Raw genomic sequence first — 17,261 nt, forward strand, 5'->3', positions numbered from 1 at the left:
CCAGGGCAGAGAGAACAGCAAGGACAATGGCCTTTACAAGTATTGAACTTGGCATGTTCAACTGAAAGGTGATTCACAAACTATGTGGGACCTCTCTGCTTTGCTTCTTTCCACCTTCTGCCACTTTCTGTGTGCCTTCTGCCTTTGTACTGTCTTTTTTTTTTAATTTTTACTTTATATTGGATCATAGTTGATTAACAATGTTGTGTTAGTTTCAGGCGTACAGCAAAGTGATTCAGTTATACATATACATGTACCTATTCTTTTTCAAATTCTTTTCCCACTTAGGTTATTATAGAATATTGAGCAGAGTTCCCTATAGTATACAGTAGGTCCTTGTTGGTTATCTATTTAAAATATAGTAGTGTTTATATGTCAATCCCAAACTCCCAGTCTATCCCTCCCCCCCACCCTGTAACCATGAAAAGATGCTCAACATTGCTAATTATTAGAGAAATGAAAATCAAAACTACAATATCACCTCACACCTGTCAAAATATCTACAAACAATAAATGCTGGAGAGGGTGTAGAGAAAAGGAAACCTTTCTACACTGTTGGTGGGAATATAAATTTGTACAGCCACTATGGAGAACAGTATGGAGGTTCCTTTAAAAACTAAAAATAGAGCTACCATATGATCCAGCAATCCCACTCCTGGGCGTATTTCTGGGGAAAAAACATGATTTGAAAGGATACATGCACCCCAATGTTCACTGCAGCACTGTTTACAATAGCCAAGACATGGAAGCAACCTAAATGTCCATCAACAGATGAATGGATAAAGAAGATGTGGTACATACATACAATGGAATATTACTCAGCCATTAAAAAGAATGAAATAGGGCTTCCCTGGTGGTGCAGTGGTTGAGAATCTGCCTGCCAATGCAGGGGACACGGGTTCGAGCCCTGGTCCAGGAGGGTCCTACATGCTTCAGAGTAGCTGAGCCCATGTGCCGCAGCTGCTGAGACTGTGCTCTGGATCCCAGAAGCCACAGCTGCTGGGGCCCGCACGCCTGGAGCCCGTGCTCCGCGGCGGGAGAGGGCACCGCAGTGAGAGGCCCGTGCTCCACAACGAAAAGTAGCCCCCACTCGCCACAACTAGAGAAAGCCCATGTGCAGCAACAAAGACCCAACACAGCCATAAATAAATAAATAAATAAATAATTTATTTATTTATTTAAAAAAAGAATGAAATAATGCCATTTGCAATGACATGGATAGACCTGGAGATTATCATACGAAGTGAAGTAAGGCAGACAAAGACAAAAATCATATGATATAGCTTACATACAGAGTCTAAAAAAATGATACTAATGAGCTTATTTACAAAACAGAAACAGACTCACAGACTTCCAGAACGAACTTATGAATTGTTTGTTTAACTTGACAATGCCCACATGAGTCTGGCCCAGGTTCTTCCCTGCACTTGAACGCCTGGACTTTGTGCTGACAAATCTCCTGCTGTCCCACCCATGCCCTGGGCTTGGATCAACTGAGGATATGCATTTCACCCCTCACAGAAGTGATCTGCTTCAACCATCCTGAGAGCTGGACACTGGCCATGGTGAAATTCAAAGCAGAAAACGGGGAGCAGCTCATTTCCCCAACCATATACCTGCCAGGCGTCTGTGGACGTCATCCACACCCCACAACTGACTGTGATAAGGGTTGTGTTTCCCAGGACTCAGCCACAGCCTTGCCCGCTGACCTCCCCAGAAGCTCTATAAACACTCTGGAAACAGAAGCCAGCTTATGACCCAGAGTCTGGTGAGCTCATCATCTCCTGGGACGCTGCATCTAACAATGGCAGTTTTCCCTTTTTCTAACACAGATAGATTTTTTTTTCTGGTCTCTAAATTTTTATATTAATTAACTGTTAATAACTATTTATGTGTAAGTAACTTCATTTTTTTTAAACAATGTTTAACTGAGAGAGAAAAAGCATCAGAAGCTCTGTGCTGATTCAGGACCAATGTCACTGATTTCCTGGTCCAGTAGAGTCTCCTCTGGGCTTCTGCCCTTGCACGTGCACATGCAGCTTCCAGCCTCCTCTACGTTCCTGGACGACTTTCCACTCCTGACCTCTTGCACTGCCAGACTTATAGTCACCCTCAGTGTCCATGAGCATCTCTCCAGCTGCCAGCCCGTCTCTGGTTCCTGGTCAACTCAGGGCTCTGGGTTTCGGCCACTCTTCTTTCCTGGGGATCAGACGTTCACGGCATCAGGCCCTGCCTGGCTGTGGGAGTGTGCTCACGAGCAAGTCACTCCCCCTCTGAACATGTTTACACAAATGCAGGATATGGTGACAACAATACTATAGAAATTAGTCAGGATATTTCTGCTGTGCGTGACAGGAAGCCAACTCACGAAAGTTTAAGCAAAAAGGGAGATGTTGGGTTTTTTTGCTTCATGTAATTGGAGAACACAGGTTCAGGACCTCGAGGGACTCACACAGTATCATCAGAATACTTTCTCTGTCTCCCTCCACCCTTCACCCTCCTCTCACCCTCACCTCTGCCCTCATTCTCTACTGACCAGATGGTTCTGGGCTTCCTTTATCCCTGCTTAGCAGCCCCTTTGAAAAAGAGGGCTTCTCTACCAGCATCTCTATATCAAGGGCTTTGACCAAGCTTAGATTCCCACGACCCATTCCTGGACTAATCACTGAAAACAGGTAAATAGGATCCTGGGACCAGCAAGGCCTGGGTCATGTGCCCACCACTACCTCCCAGGGTAGGTGTGGGGCTAAGCAGAGTATTGTGAGGGGCAGTCATATAAGGAACCACACAAAGTAGAAAGCAGTAAATACTACAGTTTGGTTCACTAAATATTCATTCCATAATCCTCCAACCATCTGCTACCCTCTGCTACAAAGGCTAGAAAGCTAAAATTACTACTTCGCAGACTGTCTTGCAGTTAGAGCGCAGGCTTATATCCAAGTTCTGCCCAGCACATGTTCCCGAGAAAAGCAGGCATGATTAATGTGAGGTGGTGGCTGGTGCAGTCATCAAGTTTTCTCGTAAGTACAGGAGGATTACAGATAGCTTTTGTTCTTCGGGGCCAGCTATGTCGTAGGGTTCTAGAGTCTAATCCCTACATCACTGGTGGTACATGACAACAGCTTCATTTCTGCTAGAACTAGTGGTATGGCTGTGCATATTTCCTAACTGTGCCCCTAGCTCTGTAGCATACAGGCTTGGTTCCCTGAATCCCATAAATTCTGTAAGCAACCTAATACCCTGAAAGAAATTTCTTTCTTCATCAACTGGCTAGTTTGGTGTAGAAGTAAAGCACCTTGCCCTGCTACATTATGCAAAAACGTGCACTTTAGGTTCCCTGGTCAGGAGAAAACAAACATACACCTGCTCCCTGAGCCCCACCCCTCCCCCAAAATAAAAACAGTAAAAAGACACAGGATCACACTATCTAGCTCTGGTCCCCAAAATAACTGAAATAATGAACCTTTCCTGTAACTTACTGACTCCTGATAAAAACAACTTTATTGTATTGCAACTTTGACTTTTACAGTGCTGCCATCCAAAGACATGACACTATCTTTGAGGTTACAACACTCACGTGAGATAACTGCTTTTTTCCCCAACACTGAACATAGGAACTGTAAATGTGGTCATCTTGTGGTTGCTTTCTTTTAAAATAACTGTTTGTTGTATATTTCATTTGTCAAGCCACTCCTTCAAAAACCTGAACTCCCTTGCAATCCGTCTTTGTAAATAAAATGTTTTCCTTTCCTGAATGCTTTTATAGCTGTCTTCTTTTGACAATAGGCTCTGTTGTTTGCAATTAAGAGCCCTGATAAATACTGGAAGGGAGGCTCCCCAGTGTATGAACATGAGTTGTTGAGGGAGGGCAGTGCTGTTAAGAGGGAAAGGATGCGTTGAGAAAATAAAAACGCAAAATTTGTGCCTACATTATTTCATAATTCATATTATGATTGACCGGAATAATGTGGTATTGTTATAAACTACAAAACCCAGTGTAAAGGTAAGGCTAAAGCAGTATTCTGATTGGTAGTTACCATTTGGCAGGTGAGTCAAGGGTACCTGCATTGCACAGGAAGCATCCATCTCCCATTAGCAAAACCCTCCTTGTCTTTCCCTATTAAAGACCCTCTATGAAGGTCCTAAACTGCCCACATATATTGTCTTCCTAGATAAGGTGACCATTACTTGGAAATCAACAATGCACACAGAGTCATCTATCCCTGCCACAGGTGCCGACTAAGCATCAACTGGCAAAAACCTGATTGCAGGCCAGCATCAGGCAGCACCACCAGGACACAGACAGGGAGGAAGTTTACACTAGATACCCAATTCAGTGTAGCCATCAGCGCTGGAAGAGAAGGAGGCAACTGGACTAGGGAGAGGCACGAGGGGAGATTCAAATGCACCTATAACATTTTATTTTTATAAAATAAAAAATATAGGAAACAAATATGACAAAATGTTGCCATTTGTTATTTCTGAAGGTGGGCTTGTAATTTGTTAATATTTTTTCTGCATTTTTAAAACCTCTCAAAAAAAAAAAAAAAAGAAGAAAGAGAAGCCCAAAAGAGAAACCTTATAGGTTTCATGCTTTGCCTCTACCTCTGTAATTTTGCCCCTCAGGAGAAACCTTTCATCAGAAATAATAATTTTTTTTAAAAAAATGAGTTCTAAAACTGATGTTAAACCATTACTAGAAATTTATTTTAAGTGCTAAGGTGCCTAGACATTAGTGGTTCAAATTAACCTGAAAGTTTTTCAGGTGTCTCAGATTTGGTGAAGCAAGTTTTCAACGTAGGCCCAAAAGAAGTTTCCAAGATTCCTCAGAATCAAGTGTGGCCACCAATGAAAATATTGCTTGAGTCCATTTGAAGGCATTTCCCTGGAAACTGCTTGTAAATGCAAAAGCAAAAGAAAACAACAAAATTCCTGAACAGGAACATTCAAGAGTTTTTGGTTCTAGAGGCCTCCTGAAAGAAATCGTGTGTGTGTGTGTGTGTGTGTGTGTGTGTGTGTACATATTGGAGGGAGGGGGATGTTAATTAAGAGGGTTCAGGGCTACACCCTTGGCTTATTCAGTCTTGTCCATGCCTTACAGTGTGTTAAAGGAAGCTTTATTTTGCTTATTTTCCCTTTGTCAGTAATCCTTTATAATGCCCTAGCCTCATGGTAGAATTTTAGTAGAATTAAACTAACACAAATCAAAACTGCATAATTGGGCTTCCCTGGTGGCGCAGTGGTTGAGAGTCCGCCTGCCAATGTAGGGGACACGGGTTCGTGCCCCGGTCCGGGAAGATGCCACATGCCGCGGAGCGGCTGGGCCCGTGAGCCATGGCCGCTGAGCCTGAGCGTCCGGAGCCTGTGCGCCACAATGGGAGAAGCCACACAGTGAGAGGCCCGCGTACCGCAAAAACAAAACAAAAAAGACTGCATAATTAATTAAGTCCTGCAATTACTAATTGACCTAAGTCTAGGAAAAGGAGTCATCCAGGACATAGTCAGTTACACAACAGGTATAGCACTAGTTCAAGTATAATGGTTAAAACTAGGTTTAAGACTATTTTGGTTAAAAATCCCAAGTGTGCCCCCAACCTCTATCCTATTAACCCTCAAAGTTGTGGGTTCTGCATTTAACCTAGGAGCTACATTCTCAGACACCCAGGAACTATGGGATTACAAGGAAAGAGAAAAAATTTTAATGTTTTATGAGTGTAAAATAACAAAAACACAAATTTTACTCACTCATCCATTCAATAAAAATTTACGGAAGTCCCACACTGTTTATCAGAAACAGGTATTTTAATATACATGGGTTTCAACACTCTTCTTTCAAAATCTCCCACTTAACTTTAGACTGCTTTACACTCCCCAGGTAACCCCCCGCCCGCAAAACAGGGATTCCATTCTTCATATCCAACTTGAATTTGTATATCATAAATATTCTATTCTAATATTTTGTAATCAGGTAGCTCTTCCATAAATAAATTTTTAAAAATATGCTATTAACCCTAATTTATGTTGACCCAAATGTTTAAACAAAAACAACTCAGTTTGAACCATATGAAGTTGTAGTAAAAAAAAAAAAGGTCAAATGTTTGAAATGGTCAAATATCAGCAATATATAAACAAATATACATATTCTTAATGTTCTTATTTTTTACATACATTATCTCATTTTATTTTTTATTATGAATATGAATATAGTACATGTTCATTTACCCATAAAGCCCATCTACATTATTAATATTTTGTTATATTTTTCTCTAGTCTTACTTGCATTTTTTTGAATTTTATTTATTTTTTTATACAGCAGGTTTTTATTACCTATTTTATACATATTAGTGTATATATGTCAATCCCAATCTCCCAATTCATCCCACCACTACCCTCCCCCTGCCACTTTCCCCCCTTGGTAGCCATACGTTTGTTCTCTACATCTGTGTCTCTATTTCTGCCCTGCAAACTGGTTCATCTGTACCATTTTTCTAGGTTCCACATATATGCGTTAATATACAATATTTGTTCTTCTCTTTCTGACTTACTTCACTCTGTAAGACAGTCTCTAGATCCATCCACGTCTCTACAAATGACCCAATTTCATTCCTTTTTATGGCTGACATACTCTTAATGTTCATTAGTCTAGATTCCTAAACTTACTTGAGCTCACTTCCCTCATCCACTTTCTAACTTATTTTCCTTAATCTTTCAAGGTATTCTTATTCTGACCTGATGCCACCACCCCATTTGATGGTGGCATATCTCCTAGAATCAAATCTAGCAATCATCCCACCTTCTTTTTAATATGTTTTGCTTATTCGCCTACTTCCGATTCTGGCAACGTGGCAGAACTTAGAACACTGCTACAAACAACTAGAAGTGCTGGATAAAACAAAAGACATCTTTAAGTTCATAGCTGAGTTTATAAGAAATAAAAGGAAATCCCCAGTTGCCTAAAAGAGAGACCTGAGAGCTTGCACTGAGGAGTGATTTTCAGACCAGGAACTAGGCCCTCACAGCTAACTTTGGGTTTCAACACCCACACACAGACTGAATGAGCCTGGACCCCCCTGAAGCAGGTAGCTGGAATGGAAAGCCCTGCATAAATCCAGAATCCTCAAAGAGTGGCCACCTCAGTGAAAGAGAGAGTGAAAACTGTATCCTCTACCTCAGAGAGATGGCAAGGAAATGTGCCTGTTCCTGTGGTTGAGATCTTGGGCTAGTGACAACCCTGTTAACACCTGGTAGGAGCAAACGTGAGACTGTTCTGGAGGCCACTTCTGCAGCCAAGACCTCACAGTCCCTTTCAGAAAAAGGAGATGGACTCACAATCAAAAACTTACAAACATTCAAGGAAATGATCCACCATAAGAGAGAATCAGCAGACACAATAAGCATCCCAAGATAACGATCTGAAATAATACATTTTAAATTATAAAAGAGGGAATTAAAACTATAAAAAAAAAGAATAAGACACTAGTATCAACTGATACCCTCCTGCTCCTTTACATGCCAGGTGTATGCTTATACCCTCAACTTTTCTAAATGCCCTACATGCAATAACAGGCTTGCCTATATGATAATGTCACTAGAGGCTCCAAAAAGATCCACTCCACCCATTTCTCCTCAACACCTGTCAAATATATGAAATGCTCAACTTAGTCACCCTTTTTGCTTAAGATAGTAAACTTCTTTTTTTTAAAGTACACTTAATGGTCAATGTATTAATGCAATAACATCTGTTAACATGTACATCGAAAGTGGTTTATTTATTTAGCATGCCACCATGAAGGAATGGAATTCAATTTCTGTTAAGTTTGGAAGAGAGAGGACAAGTAAGTAATTCAGGACAAGGTCACTGGGCACCCACAAGGACAAGAAGAAACCAAGAGGTATCTGAAAAGAGATGGAGTGAATACGAGAACATTAAAACTCTGAAAATGGGTGTTGATTCTCCGAAGATAGTTTTCTTACTTTTTAGTTTTGCCTAGGGTAAATCCTTACTTCTAAATTTCACCTAGAGTCACTCATGCCTTTCAGCCTAGCCAAAAATTCCTCTAAGTTTTTACACTTTATGACTGATAAAGACTTTCCGCCCAGCCAATCTGGAAGTTCCTCGACAATAAAATGGTTTTCACAATAGCTTCCAGTCACAACCAATCTAAATGGTGTGTTCAGAAAAATGACACGTAGAGAAACTCTTTGGCAAACTCTGCAGAAGAGATAATTTCAGAGACTTGGACACCCGAGAAAAACAAAGCCACATCTGTTTGTTCCCATTTTGAAACAAATTTCCTCCCTTCCTAAAAAATTCCACCCAGTAAAAAGGATATTTCTTGTAGAACCGTGAATATTTGGAGTTGAGACTTTAGGACCAAAAAAAAAAAAAATTTAATTAAAGATGAAAATTCCAAACAATAAATTAGTTGCTTTGTCTACCAGCATCAAAAATGTTCTACTATACCTTAACTGTCAACATATGCAGACATACCCCAGAGATACTGTGGGTTCAGTTCTGGGCCAATGCAATCAAGGGAATACTGCAGTAAAGCGAGTCACATGGATTTTTTGGTTTCCCAGTACATATAAAAGTTATGTTTATACTATACTGTAGACTATGAAGTGTGCAATAGCATGTCTAGAAAAACAATGTACATACCTTAATTTAAAAAATACTTTATTGCCATATTTCAAAATTTTTCAATGGGTACATTTTATTCCAAACTCTTTAAAAATATCTACAAACGGGGCTTCGCTGGTGGCGCAGTGGTTGAGAGTCCGCCTGCCGATGCAGGGGACGCGGGTTCGTGCCCCGGTCCGGGAAGATCCCACATGCCGCGGAGCAGCCGGGCCCGTGAGCCATGGCCGCTGAGCCTGCGCGTCCGGAGCCTGTGCTCCGCAACGGGAGAGGCCGCAGCAGTGAGAGGCCCGTGTACCACAAAAAAAAAAAAAAAAAAAACCCCCCCAAAAAATATCTACAAACTTTATTGTTCATACTACTTTACTAATTATACCTAATGGTGTTTGTAAAATAGTGTCTAAAAGAGAAAATCTATTTAATAGGTGTTCAGATATATTAAAAAAATACTTTATTGCTAAAAAATTCTAACCATCACCTGAGCCTTCAGCAAGCCATAATCTTTTTGCTGGTGAGGGTCTTGCCTCCACGTCGATGGCTGCTGACTGATCAGGGTGGTGGTTGCTGAAGGCTGGGGGGGCTGCAGCAGTTTCTTAAAACAAGACAACAGTGAAGTTGGCCGCATCGATTGACTCTTCCTTTCATGAATGAGTTCTCTGTAGCACGTAATAATACCATTTGATAGGATTTTACCCACAGAACTTCTTTCAAAACTGGAATCAATCCTCCCAAACCCTGCCACTGCTTTATCAACTAAATTTGTGTGATATTCTAAATCCTTTGTTGTCATTTCAAAAGTCTTCCTAGAATCTTCAGCAGGAGTAACTTCCATCTCAGGTAACCACTTTCTTTGCTCATACATAAGAAGCAACTCTTCATTCATTAAAGTTTTATCATGAGATTGCAGCAATTCAATCACATCTTCAGGCTCCACTTCTAATTCTAGTTCTCTTGCTATTTCCACCACAAATGCGATCACTTCCTCCACTGAAGTCTTGAACCCCTCAAAGCCATCCATGAGGCTTGGAATCAACTCCTTCTAAACTTCTGTTAATTGTTGTTATTTTGACTTCTCATTAATCACAAATGTTCTTAATGGCATCTAGAATGGTGAATCCTTTCCAGGAGGTTTCAATTTACTTTGCCCAGAGCCATCAGAGGAATCACAATCCATGGCAGCTATAACACTACAAAATGTATTTCTTAAAGAATAAGACTTGAAAGTCTAAAGTACTTCTTGATCCATGGGCTGCAGAATGGATGTTGTGTTTGCAGGCATGAAAACAACATGAATCTCATTGTACATCTCCAACAGAGCTCTTGGGCGACTAGGTGCCCAAGAGCTCACTGTCAATGAGCAGTAATATTTTAAAAGGAATCTTTTCTTCTGAGCAGTAGATCTCAACAGTGGGCTTAAACTATTCAGTAAATTATAGCTGCTTCACTTTATTGTACAGCAGAAACTAACACAACATTGTAAAGCAATTATACTCCAATAAAAATTTAAAAAATAAAATAAAAAGATAGCTCCCCCCCAAAAACAAATATTCAGTAAACCATGTTGTAAATAGATGTGCTGTCATTCAGGATTTGTTGTTCCATTTACAGAGCACAGGTAGAATAGATTTGGCATAATTCCTAAGGGCTCTAGGATTTTCAGAATGGTAAATGAGTATTGGCTTCAACTTCAAGTCATCAGCTGTATTAACTCCTAACAAGAGAGTCAGCCTGTTCTTTGAAGCTTGAAGCCAGGCATTGACTTCTCTCTAGCTGTGAAACTCCTAGATGGCATCTTCTTCCAACCAAAGGCTGTTTTTTCTACATTGAAAATCTGTAGTTTAGTGTAGCCACTTTCATTCATTATCTTAGCTAGATTTTCCGCATAACTTACTGCAGCTTCTACATCAGCACTTGCTGCTTCGCCTTGCACTTTTATGTTATAGAGATGGCTTCTTTCCTTAAACCTCATGAACCAACCTCTGCTGGCTTCAAACTTTTCTTCTGCAGCTACCTTACCTCTCTCAGCCTTCACAGAATTGAATAAAGTTAGGGTCTTGCTCTGGCTTAGGCTTTGGCTTAAGAGAATGTTGTGGCTGGTAAGATCGTCTATCCAAACAAAACTTTCTCCATATCAGCAATAAGGCTGCTTCTCTTTCTTATCATTTGTGTGTTCACTGGAGTAGCACTTCTAATTTCCTTCAAAAACTTTTCCTTTGCATTTACAACTTGGCTAACTGTTTGGCACAAGAGGCTTTTTTTTTTTTTTGGCCTATTTCAACATTCGGCATGCCTTCCTCACTGAGCTTAATCATCTAGCTTTTGATTTAAAGTGAGACACATGCAACTCTTCCTTTCACTGGAGCACTTAGAGGCCAATGCAGGATTATTAACTGGCCTAATTTCAGTATTGCTGTGTCTCAGGGAATAGGGAGGCCCGAGGAGAGGGGGGGAGACGGGAATGGCCAGGCAGTATATTGGTCAGGACACACACAACATTATGGATTAAGTTTGCAGACTTACATGGGCACAGTTCGTAGCATCTGCAAACAATTAAAACAGTAACATCAAAGATCACTGATCACCATAACAAATATTATAATAATAGTGAGAAAGTTTGAAATATTGTAAGAATTACCAAAATGTAACACACAAACACAAAGTGAACAAATGCAATTGGAAAAATGGAACCAAAAGACTTGCTCAACACAGGGTTACCACAACCTTCAGTTTGTTAAAAAAACTCTATTATCTTTGAAGCATAATAAAGTGAAGCACAATAAAACAAGGTATACCTGTAAAAGAATATTATAACATTATATAAACACTGCTCTGATTGGAGAGGGTTACATTTCTAATCCTAAACAAAGGAGTTCTGTATTTCCTTAGCACGTGACCACAGACTGAGGTCCAGAACGAAACAGGATCAGATAAAAGAAAAAACAGTGGACCAAACTTTAGTCTTTCTGCTCCAATGAGCTCATTGTTGTAGAAACCTTTGTAAAGGTGAAATTGTTGCAATTATTCTTGGAGTTAGCTGCTTTAGATGACAGCAGTGTAGCAGAGTTATGATGTAGCCAGATCATTTACTAACATCCTAGCAGTTACAAATGACTGAGCCCTAACAGAGACAAGGCACATTAGCACACATGAAAGGGGTCTAATTGATAGACTAGGTAGAAGAATCCAGGAAACACAGAAAAAAGCAATTAACTGATTATATTTAAGTATGTCTCTATTAATACACTGGATAGGTCATTCATCTCCCTGCCTCTGGGAAAGTCTGTTTCTAGATTTTGGTTTTGTTTTTTTTTTCTTTTTTTGGCCACGCTGCATGGCATGTGGGATCTCAGTTCCCTGAACAGGGATGCCACCCGTGCCCCCTGCATTGGAAGCACAGAGTCTTAACCACTGGACCATCAGAGAAGTCTCTAGATCATGTTTTTACAGCACATAAAGTAAATTGCCAGTGGGGGAAAATATTTATTTTCCTCTTACTTATTCCTTGTCAAAGGTTTATGAAAATCCTTCAGTGGGACAATGGTAACAAAAGTTTTCACAGTATCAACAAGAGTGCCAAGACAATTCGATGGGAAAAGAAGCATCTTTTCAACAAATGGTGTTGGGACACCTAGTTCACAGTATGTACAAAAATTAATGTACATGGACCAAAGACCTAAATGTAAGAGCTAAAACTGTAAATCACTTAGAAGAAAGCATAAGAGTAAATATTCATGACTTTTGATTAGGCAATGGTGTCTTAGAAATGAAACCAAAAGCACAAGCAACAGCAAAAAATTTTAGATAAATTGGACTTCGTCAGAATTTAAAACTTTTGTGCCTCAAAGGATACCAGTGAGAAAATGAAAAGACAACCCACAAAATGGGAGAAAATACTTGCAAATCATGTATCAATAAGGGTCTAGTACCCAGAATACACAGCTGACCCTTGAACAACACAGGTGTGAACTACGTGGGCCCACTTATATGCAGATTTTTTTTACACTAAATACGTACTACAGTACTACATGATCCATGGTTGGTTAATTCTACGGATGCTGGAACCATGAATACAGAGGGCTGACTAAAGTTATGCTTGGATTTTTGACTGCCCAAAGGTCGATGGCCCTATCCCCCGCATTGCTGAAGGGTCAGCTGTAGAAGGAACTCTTACAACTCACTGACAGGAAGACAACCCAAGTTAAAAATGGGCAAAAGATCTAAACAAACATTTTTCCAAAGAAGATATGCAAATGGCCAATAAGAGCATGAAAAGATGCTCAACATCATTAGTCACTAGGAAAATGCAAATCAAAACCACAATGAGACACCACTTAACACCCACTAAGATGGCTATAACCAAAAAGACAAATAATAACAAACGTTGGCAAGGATGTGGAGAAATTAGAACCCTGATACAGTGTTGGTAGCAATAGAAAATGACACAGCCACTTTGGAAAGCAGTCTGGCAGTTCCTAAAAAAGGATAAACTTACAGTTACCATATGACCCAGAAGTTTCACTCTTGCTAAATACCCAAGAGAACTGAAAATATTATGTCTACACAAAAACTACACAAATGTTCAGAGCAGCATTAGTAATAACAGCCAAAAACTGGAAACAACCCAAATGTCCATCAATTGGTGAATGGATAAAGAAAAGGTGGTATATCCATACAATGGAATATTATTCAGCCTCAGAAAAGGAATGAAGTATCTGCTACAACATGAATGAACCTTGAAAACATTATGCTAAGTGAAAGAAGCCAATTACAAAGAACCACTGATTTTATGACTCCATACATAAGAAATGTCCAGTAGAGGCAAATCCACTGAGACAGAAAGTAGATTAGTGGTTGGCTGGGGCTCAGGGTACTTAGGGAAAATGAGAAGCAACTACTAATGTGAATGTGATTTCTTTGGAGGGGGTGATAAAAATTTCCTGGGATTCCATAGTGGTGATGGTTACATAATTCTGTGAATATATTAAAAACCATTGACCTGTATACTATAATTGGCTGAAATGTGTAATATATGAATTTTAATCTTGATAAAGTTTTTTAAGTTTTCATAGAATTTAATTTCCAGAAGAATTGGAAAGTAGAAGCTGTCCATTGAAGGCCTAGAAAGGAGAAGCAAAGGGTTACCAAAAGTATTTCATTCACATGGAGGCCAGACTGCTTTCCTGTGCTTAACGTATTACATTACAAAACAGTGGGGTGGCAGAATGCATACAGCATATGGAAATCAATGGCAACATGAGGCAGTTTGAGTCAGTATATTAGGAGTTCATCTACTCAGGCTGATAACTATTGACCTCACCATTTCAAACTCCTTAGGTCAATTCAGGACACCTTATTCTTGATGTAGTCTACTACATTTCTAGGCACACCAGAAACAGAAAAAGCAGGTATAATAAGGCTGTTGATAGTTACATTATCATTGGCTATAATTATGGCCAATATATTTGTTATCATATATTGTTATATATATATATATAGACTGTTGACATTACATTACTATTGGCTATAATTATAGCTAACATATTATTTATATAATTATGAAAAACATCCTAGTAATTATGCATTATGAGCACAAACTGGTAGTAACATTGTTTCTATCAAACATTTAACTAAGGAACTCCAAGAATTATCCAGCTCTTATCTGGTTAATTTCAACTAGTATCAAAAGCACAAGTATATTTCTCTGTCAAACAAGTACCATGAACACTGCTGGTGCCCAATATAACTTAGCTGAAATATTATAGACTACCATGAGCAAAAATGGTGTTTCTCCATATCACCTGTGAAATCAATTCAACAAGTAACCGCCCCCCCCCTTTCCTCTGAAATGATTACTTCAATAACCACCTCAAGGAATCAGACAACAGACAACTTGGACCTTTACTTGGGGTCATCAACTTCCCAAAGGTTCACTACAGACTATTGCTAAGGAAAGGGGACACAGGTTAAACACAGAGACCATACATACAGTGGTTTGGCAAGAGGAAGGCAGGCCGATTTCTCTATTTTAAAATAAATTTCAGGGTAGGAGACATACTTCTTGGCTGTTGTCTACAGTGCTGATTTTCTTTAAATAAGAGGAAATGCATTTATAAAAATCTCCTAAATGCCTCCAATGATGATAATAACAGATAACAGGCAATTTGTCCAGAAGGAGCTTAGAGGTAACAGACTAGGTCACAACCACTGACCTTTTTCAAGTCAAAGCACCAGAGAGGGGTCCAGCTTTCCAGGCACTTGGATTGTGAATCCAAAGGCAGTGGGGAAAAAGAAAGAGAAAGATCAACTCTGAGGAGTAAAATGCAAAACATTTATTGGAAATGATGGTTCCAATTCTTTCTGAGTCCTTGATTTCACATTGGTCACTACTAAAAGTGGTGTGCGCCATATATTTATCAAAGGGCAATCTAAATTATTTGACTCTCTTTCAAAATCTATGGTATATCTGAAGATATTCCAAGATGTTGCATAAAGAAGGCTGAGACACTAGCTCACACAAACCTTCAAAAGGCATTATTTGAACAATATTATATATAATTCTCAAGTTCATTTTCAACACAGCAAATAACGTCCCCTATGGTTGGATATATTATAGTTATTAAAAGTTGTTGGGGATTCTCCCTCATACAGGGCACTAAAACACTTTTCAAAAAGAGCTGTAAGATGTCAACAGTACAAAGAAATTATTTTCACATAATAGTAGGCCTCTGGAAATCCCAATGAAAAATTCTATGTAGAGAATATGGGAAGTATGTTTGAATTTATGTAAAGGGAAAAAACTCATTTGTCCATGTTTGGGCACAGAGGAAACAAGTAGATTAAACCAGTGTCATATGCTATTCTAGACACTATTCCATCCTCCATTTACTTTTCAGCCTTCTAGATTCTTCTGGGATAATTTTTCTCTATTTTTGGGCTTCATGAAACTAGGCTTCCCAAGTTTATTTGCCTTGCAACTGGCTGCACATGGCTTTGGTACTTAAGCTCTGAGCCTCAACTGGCATTACCAGGATTTGATGACATAGATATGTCTGTATGGGTCAAATCCTCAGAGAACAATGAATCAAGAATACCAGAAACAAGTGCACAGTGCAATGTTACGTAGTTAAGCTTTTAAGAAAACCAGACATGCCTTTCAATTTTGCACAAGTTCTCTGACTTTTGATTTCTAGAAATTTAACCATATTTATACTTTTTCTGAAAATAAAAAGGAGCAAATGAAAGTCTCTTAGGAGGGCCTAAGTCATGGGTAAGGGGGAATCCTCGCTAGGCCAAGTCAAGCATAACCAAAGATCAAGGGCAAAAATCAGTCTCCTCTTTGAAGACATCCACAGAAGCAGTTTTTCCGTGTCAATTAAAGTGCTGTGTGGAAAAAGAGTTGAATTAAGGGTAGATTTACCTAGGAATTCCTGTATCCAATGCAAGTTACCAGAATTGAAAGTACATGGGGGGCTACCCTGGTGTCGCAGTGGTTGAGAGTCCGCCTGCCGATGCACGGGACGCGGATTCGTGCCCCAGTCCGGGAGGATCCCACATGCCGCGGAGCAGCTAGGCCCGTGAGCCATGGCCGCTGAGCCTGCGCGTCCGGAGCGGAGCCTGTGCTCCGCAACGCGAGAGGCCACAGCAGTGGGAGGCCCGCGTACCACAAAAGAAAGTACATGGGAAGCAGAACATTTGTTAAATGTGCACTATTTACTCCGCCCTGTATACACATGCTGTTCTATTTCAATAGTATTCAAATTTTTAGTCAAACTATGAGAAAATTTCTCCTGGCACCATCGTTCTTCAGGGTTAAAGTTACCAATGGGAGAAACAAAACAAAACAACCAAACTCTCTCTCTCTCTATATATATATATATATATGCAGAACAAATGCAGACATAAAAATGCAGCCACTTCTACTGCCTCCCCAATAACCTACTCTTTAAGTAAATGTGACAATACTAGAATTTAACTCTCAAAAATCTACCGTGCAGGGCTACCCTGGTGGCACAGTGGTTGAGAGTCCGCCTGCAGATTCAGGGGGCATGGGTTCGTGCCCCGGTCCAGGAGGATCCCGCATGCCGTGGAGCGGCTAGGCTCGTGGGCCATGGCCGCTGGGCCTGTGCGTCCGGAGCCTGTGCTCCGCAGCGGGAGAGGCCACAACAGTGAGAGGCCCGCATGCCGGAAAAAAAAAAAAAAAAAAAATCTACGGTGCACTGTGCCTGGTACCCAGTAGGCGTTCAGTGTTTGCTTGTTAAATGAATACTGAAAATATCTGGGACACAAGCTTTCGCTTTGTTAATGTGCATTTACATTCCACTCATAAAAACACATTGTAACATACACACACAAGTCTACACATAGCCCCACTGATGTCAACTCCTGAAAATGCCCTCATGACAAAAAATGGAAGATAAATATTATGCTAGAGTGGGACAGGATGATGACAATTAGAGAAGCTGCGAAAGTAAAATTCTAAACACAATTCTTCCATAGTCTTTTTTGTATTACATTGTGTTATTTATTCTTTCTTTTTCTCTTTCTTAAAATTGAAGTATAGTTGATGTTTTATAGTCTTTTTGATGTCGGGTATCTTCGTTTCCATGATAATTCACAGGTGTCT

General features: G+C 39.9%; 1 protein-coding gene across 1 annotated transcript in view; it reads right to left on the reverse strand.

Moving 5' to 3' along the window:
- The window catches only part of GPR176 (G protein-coupled receptor 176), a 91,993-nt gene that overhangs the window by 72,597 nt on the left and 2,135 nt on the right, over positions 1-17,261 (reverse strand). The gene's annotated exons all lie outside the window — the stretch shown is intronic.

This window comes from Pseudorca crassidens, chromosome 1 (genome assembly GCF_039906515.1).
Source record: "Pseudorca crassidens isolate mPseCra1 chromosome 1, mPseCra1.hap1, whole genome shotgun sequence".
NCBI lineage: Eukaryota > Metazoa > Chordata > Mammalia > Artiodactyla > Delphinidae > Pseudorca > Pseudorca crassidens.